Genomic DNA, 6,000 nt, shown 5'->3' on the forward strand with positions numbered 1-6,000 from the left:
TGTGTGTGTGTGCATTGATGTAACATGCAAGGTATTACAGAGTGAGCACCTTGGAGAGCTGTACATTTATTCCTCAAGGGTTCATGATTTCCAATGATGCACCTGGGCTTGCCACCACAGAGACTAATTAAATTAGGGAATTAACATCTCAATGGGCCGTTTAATGTGCACAACCAATATAAAAACCCCGATTCAGCACAGGCACAGAACTATTGACATCTTCATATGGCTAAGCGCACCTTTATAAACCAAAGTATTCATTTTGATGGAGCTATTTCTGTCACTCCTAAATGTATTGCAGAGGACGACTGAAATAAAACATAAAAAACATAATTTAAATAGAATTCAGGATGAGAAATCACATTATACACTCTCCTCTCCCCCCTTAATTAATAACCTATAGTCTTACAAGTTTCAATTTGTACTCCCAGGAAACATAAATGAAACAAAAACAGTAACTTATTCTTAAACTGGATTGCAGTCCACCTGCTTCGTGATATAGGAAGCTTGAGGGCCCAGCAGCAGGTCTCCTTGGTCCCCATGTGCTCTTCATATGCCAATATTTGTAGGGGTACAGAGGCATGCGCTGGAATTCAAATAAGCTCGGCAGTGGCCACGCCTGATCTATAAGAGTATCGCATTACAACTGGTGCACGCTTTAAGTCATTTATTCATACATTTTATTGTCCAACAATTTAGCTGTTTTCTCTTTACACTGCTGTGTGCCTGCTGCAAATTGCAATCTATAATGTAATCTACAGTTGAGAGACTATATATTAGTCTTCTATGGTCCACTGCACATTTTTTGATCGTGTTCTCAAGTACAAAGGGTGTTTCTCCAGTAGGGGGAGATGGTAACCTAGCACTATAGCCAGGACAGGTGTCCTGCATAATCAGTCATTGCAGACCAGGGATCTCTTAAATTCTTAAATTGCTCTCTTTCATGTTTAAGTTTGATCATAGTTTCATCGGTATCGAGCTCATCAGGGCGACTATCCTGCCAAGCTTCTTCTTCTGTTCTTCTTATTGTTTAGAGGGAGTAAAGTGGACCGGAGGGAAACGTCTGCAGCTGGTGAAAGGGAATCTGATCAGATTGATGTTGTAAAGAAACCGGTTTATTACGAGAGGAGAATTTCCACTTTGGCTGCTATGAACCAAGTATAAAGAAGAGTAATGTGTGCAATGCATCATACACAAAATACAAGTGAGACTTAACGACAGAACAATAACCAAGAGAGATAAATACATGGGGAAACAGATTTGACAAGTATGCCTTGTTTTTATAATTTTTTCATATCTGTAATGATTGTTAATGGCTGTTTAAGAAGAAAGGTGACATGTGGGTATTACAATAAAGATGCATCACAGTCAAGTATGAAGTGTAAACATTGTGACTCCATCAATACATACATTGGTAATGGCATAAATAAGGAGGTAAAATTAAAAAAGGGCAAATTGAAGTCGGCCCTATAAGTGTCAGGAATTTCTATCATCAAATACGTTTGGATTTAAATATATTTTATTGTTTCTGCAGCAAAAATGTCTGTTTAGAATTCTTCCACACACCTTTCACAAAAACCAAATGAAGGAGTGATGTACTTACAAAAGCCACCCTTCATTTACACTTTTAGAAAACTAATGGGTTGTTAAAAATAAATCTGCGAAATAACCTTGATTAAAATCCATTTGCGTGGAGTGCAGTCAAAACCAATCCAACACCGTCTAATGCGACCAAATCAATTCCATACCAGCCCAAAAAGTATTGCTTCTTGCAGAATACACACCTGAGCTAATCTGACCTGATCCAACAAGAAGTACGAGATTATTAAAAATCTTTGGTACTTTGCAATGGTTAGGTAGCTGCTAGCTGCTGCAGAAACATTTGCTCATTAACTGTGTGTGCACTCTTTGTGATTAACTTTGACTCCTTCAAATGTATAAAATAATAAATTACCATATTATAAATAATCAGCATGATCAAACAGCAGAGGCTGCGGCAATATTGTCTGTTGCTCACGACACTGAAGTCTGCATCACAACAAAGACAAAGTAAATGTTTCGCCACATTAACTGCAGATATGAGGCGCTCATGAGGAGGGACGTTATCGCTGCTTTCTGTTGCCGTGTCAGAGCTGCAGGGACAAGATATTGCTGTTGCTGCGCAAGAGATCCCAAGTAACCAGCCGACATATTACGACGTGTCAACGCAGCCTCACACACCATTGTTTTCATTTGTTTTACTCTCGTAATGCCGCCTTCATTGTCCAGACAGACGGCAAAGTCGTCAGCTGCGGTGGCAGCCATTAGAAATGTTTGACTGCAGCCTCCAGACTGGGGACTCAAATCTGGCAGGAGAGTCCTTCTTTATCCTTTTGCTGCTTTTCATGATCATGTGGGTTTGTCTGTGATTTGTGTGGCGCATATGTGTCTCTCCTGTGCACACACACACACACACACACACACACACACACACAACCTCAGTCAAGTGTTGCGTTGTGGTGTGTCTGGCTGTAATTGCATTGTTTCTGGATGTTTCCCCCCTGTGGTAGTTAGATAAGTAAAGTGAGTGGAGCCTGAGGGATCTCTCAGCTTCTCCGAGGTCTTGACTTCTCATGTTTTTGCCACACTGGAATGGATTTTAGTACACATCTGTGTACTGGTATGTGTTTGTTGATTAGGTGGATGCTGAAATATCTATAGGACAAAGCCTCTGGACCTCAAAATCATTATTTTCGAAAGAAATGTTTCAATTTATCTTCTTTATTTCTTCATTTTTAGTATTAACTTTACCTTAAAAATGGATCCATTTGAGTTAATACTCCAGAATGGCGACACACGAGGCCGTAGCAAGGAGTACTGAGCTTGTGTCAGTCTCATTCTTTACTATTAGGATTGTTCATACATTTGTTGGTAAATTCGCGTAGTTGTATTCTTTGCTAAATGTACTGAAATACATTATTTACAGCGTTCTTTATAAGTCAACAGCGTATGAATTCAATCTCTACCTACAAGGAAAGACCTGTCTCAGAGAATTGTCTCTATTTACCTATACTTAGTACAAAACAATTTTTATTTTTGAGAAAACTTCCTAAAGCCTGTAGTTTTATTTCAAACACGAAAGTATCAATGCCTTTTCAGAGCCCTTGTCATGCTCACGAGAACACAGCGGTGTGGTACTGATTATTTATTTGGCCTTGATTTATTTCAAACAATTTCTGCTTGAGATAAAATCCAATCAAGACAGAGAGAGCAGAAGATGAGAGACAGAAGAAATCAAGCACTTTAATGTCGAGGCTGTTTTTCCCTCAGATTTGAAGGTTGGAGCCAGTCAATTGACTGTATCAGTGTCAGTGTACCTTCATGTCAGACAGCATCTGCAGCAGCTAAAACAGCATTATTTCTTCACGTTTATCTTTAATAATTCTGATTGCAGTGAAAGTAAATGTGATTTTTATAGAATTCTGACTTTCTTTGTGAGAAAAAAGCCTCACGCTGGATTTTGTTTCATTGTATTAAACATTTTCAACCGTTCAACAACGGGGCTCCACTTCAATTTTAAACCAAAAAAAAAAAAAGACAGACTGTATTACCACAGTAAGTATTACCACTTACACATGTTTATGGAGCTCTGGAGTAATATTAACCTGCTAGCGTGCCTGAGTCTGGTTAGCGGTCTGTGACTACAGTTTATAAGCCAGAACAAATACCAGGAATTTAGAGATACAGCAGTTCTTTAATCACCTTTACAGGTACTAGGAGCCATGTGTGCAGACCATATTACTGGGATGAGTAAGAGTTTAAATTATTCAACAGGACTAAAATTATCTGTGACATCTACAGCAGCAGCAAGACAGATATTGTTTCAGATTTCTGAGCAGACCTGAGATGAGTCTACTTTTTGCGCATGCCAATCTGGAGGAGAGAAACAAAAGCTCTGATCGTGTGATGTGGTGGCTCAATGCGGGTTTTTAAAAAAAATCATATTCCTTATCTGCCGCTTTTAAAAGATTAGAGTCAACAATAATGCACCTATTATGGCTGTTTTCCTTCTTCCTGTGAGCTGTTCTCCCTTGAACCAAATAACAACTGCCTACGCCGGTGAAGCCGACTGAGGTTTGCAATTGTTACATTGACACCTGTAGTTCTCACTTTAATGAGGACTCAGTGAAGTACCTCCATGGAGTGATGCACAACAACACATGAGCTCTCCTGGTAGTACGCATTCACTGAAAAGTACTGTGCGGGAGGTCCATTTATATGTTTCTAAATGATGAAAAGTTCAAAGGGAACTTGAATGTGTAATTGAAGTTACCAACAGAAAAAAACAAATGTGTACAGAAATGTTTAGATTATCACAGATTCTGCTAAGCTGAGGTATTTTCTACCTGAATCAAATCAAAGAAACAACAATTATTACATTAGAACAGCTAAATGCTTGTGTGTGTGCGTAATGATGTACACAGAAACAGTTGCATGCAAAGAAGTATTCATTTATACTAACATTGTTAATAGTATTGATCGATCAAACCATGCATCCTGTGTCCTTTGTTCCGGTCAAAGCAACTGGAGAAGCCTCTCTACGCGTTGAGCTTGAGGTGTGTGCGCTCTTCCTGTTTGCATGGCTTCCCCTCAGGTGCTCCAGTCTCAAGACATTCGGTTTCTGGTGTGTCCATTTAAGTGTTCGAGCTGTCTGTCGTTATGTGTCAGCCATGTGATAGAACGCTGATTTTCCCTCATCTCCCATCTAGGATGCTGAGGACAAGTCGTTGAAGTGACGACATGCGTGGAGATGAATGAATCAGAGGCTCAGTGTCGTGGCCTGTTTCTCATGATATGCAGGAGAGCCGACCGTTGGCTCTCTAAAAGGATTTCTTAAACCAGCAAATGCTCGTTGTTTTGGCCCCTTTGGTGCAATAGAACAACCTGTAAACACAGCCTAACACAATATCGCCTCACAAAGTGATTGTGATGAATTCATTTGGAGTCATGTTTCAATGAGCTGGAAGTTGATAAAACGCTTTGTCGAGCTGAGGGGATCGCACATTATGCATTTGATCCATAACCTGCAAATAAATATTGACTGGTGGAGCTGTGAACCTTCATACATCTATAAATTTAAAGCGTTGCAACTTAATAATTCATGTCTTGAATGTCTGAAACATTTAGCTTGAGAACAAAGTGACACCATCTATTTTATTTTAGGACTGAGCAATGTCTAATGAATGCAGGAATAATTGTGCTTCCCGCATAAAGTAGAAACAAGGTGTTTACACACTGTGAATGTTGTCAAATATCCTGTTAATTTTAATAAAGCTCTTTTAAAAGTAGGATCTATATCTTCTATAATCCCTTGTTGAACTGATAGTTTGTATTTCTCACTACAAATCTAAACCTATTACTCATTTGACTCAAATCAGAATATAAACATATTTATTAAAATGCAATAATATACACAAGAAATAAAGAAAGGCCCAAAAACATGCCTTTAGAAAATGTGTAGAAAGCTCTGGATGCTCAGGGTTTCTCCCTCTGCGTCTTCCTCCACCTGGTGGCTTCATAGGATCAAGGGAGGCCTTTCTTCTTCTTCTTCTTCTTCTTCTTCTTCTTCTTCTTCTTCTTCTTCTTCTTCTTCTTCTTCTTCTTCTTCTTCTTCTCTGTAACCATCCGTGCAGAACCTCCTCCATGGTCTCTGCTCGCTTCTCCTGCGGACACAGATTCATCTCTGTTGACTTTTCTTTTGCCTCTGTTTCTTCTTCTGTGAGGATGTTAAGGCTCTATGGAGTCCCTTCTTCAGCCTTGGTGTCTGCAGCAATGCACACAGCGGGCTTGAGAAGGTTTATGACATCTGTGGCCATGAGGCTTCCTTCCAACAAGGCAATCTCAACATCCTCCATTGGACACTCTCTCGTCAGACTCCCCAACACACACACACACACACACACACACACACACACACACACACACACACACATACACACTTTCAAAGGCTGGCATCGTTCC

This window comes from Clinocottus analis, unplaced genomic scaffold (assembly GCF_023055335.1).
Source record: "Clinocottus analis isolate CAN_PGR_092001 unplaced genomic scaffold, fCliAna1.0.p SCAF_18, whole genome shotgun sequence".
NCBI classification, from domain to species: Eukaryota; Metazoa; Chordata; class Actinopteri; order Perciformes; family Cottidae; genus Clinocottus; species Clinocottus analis.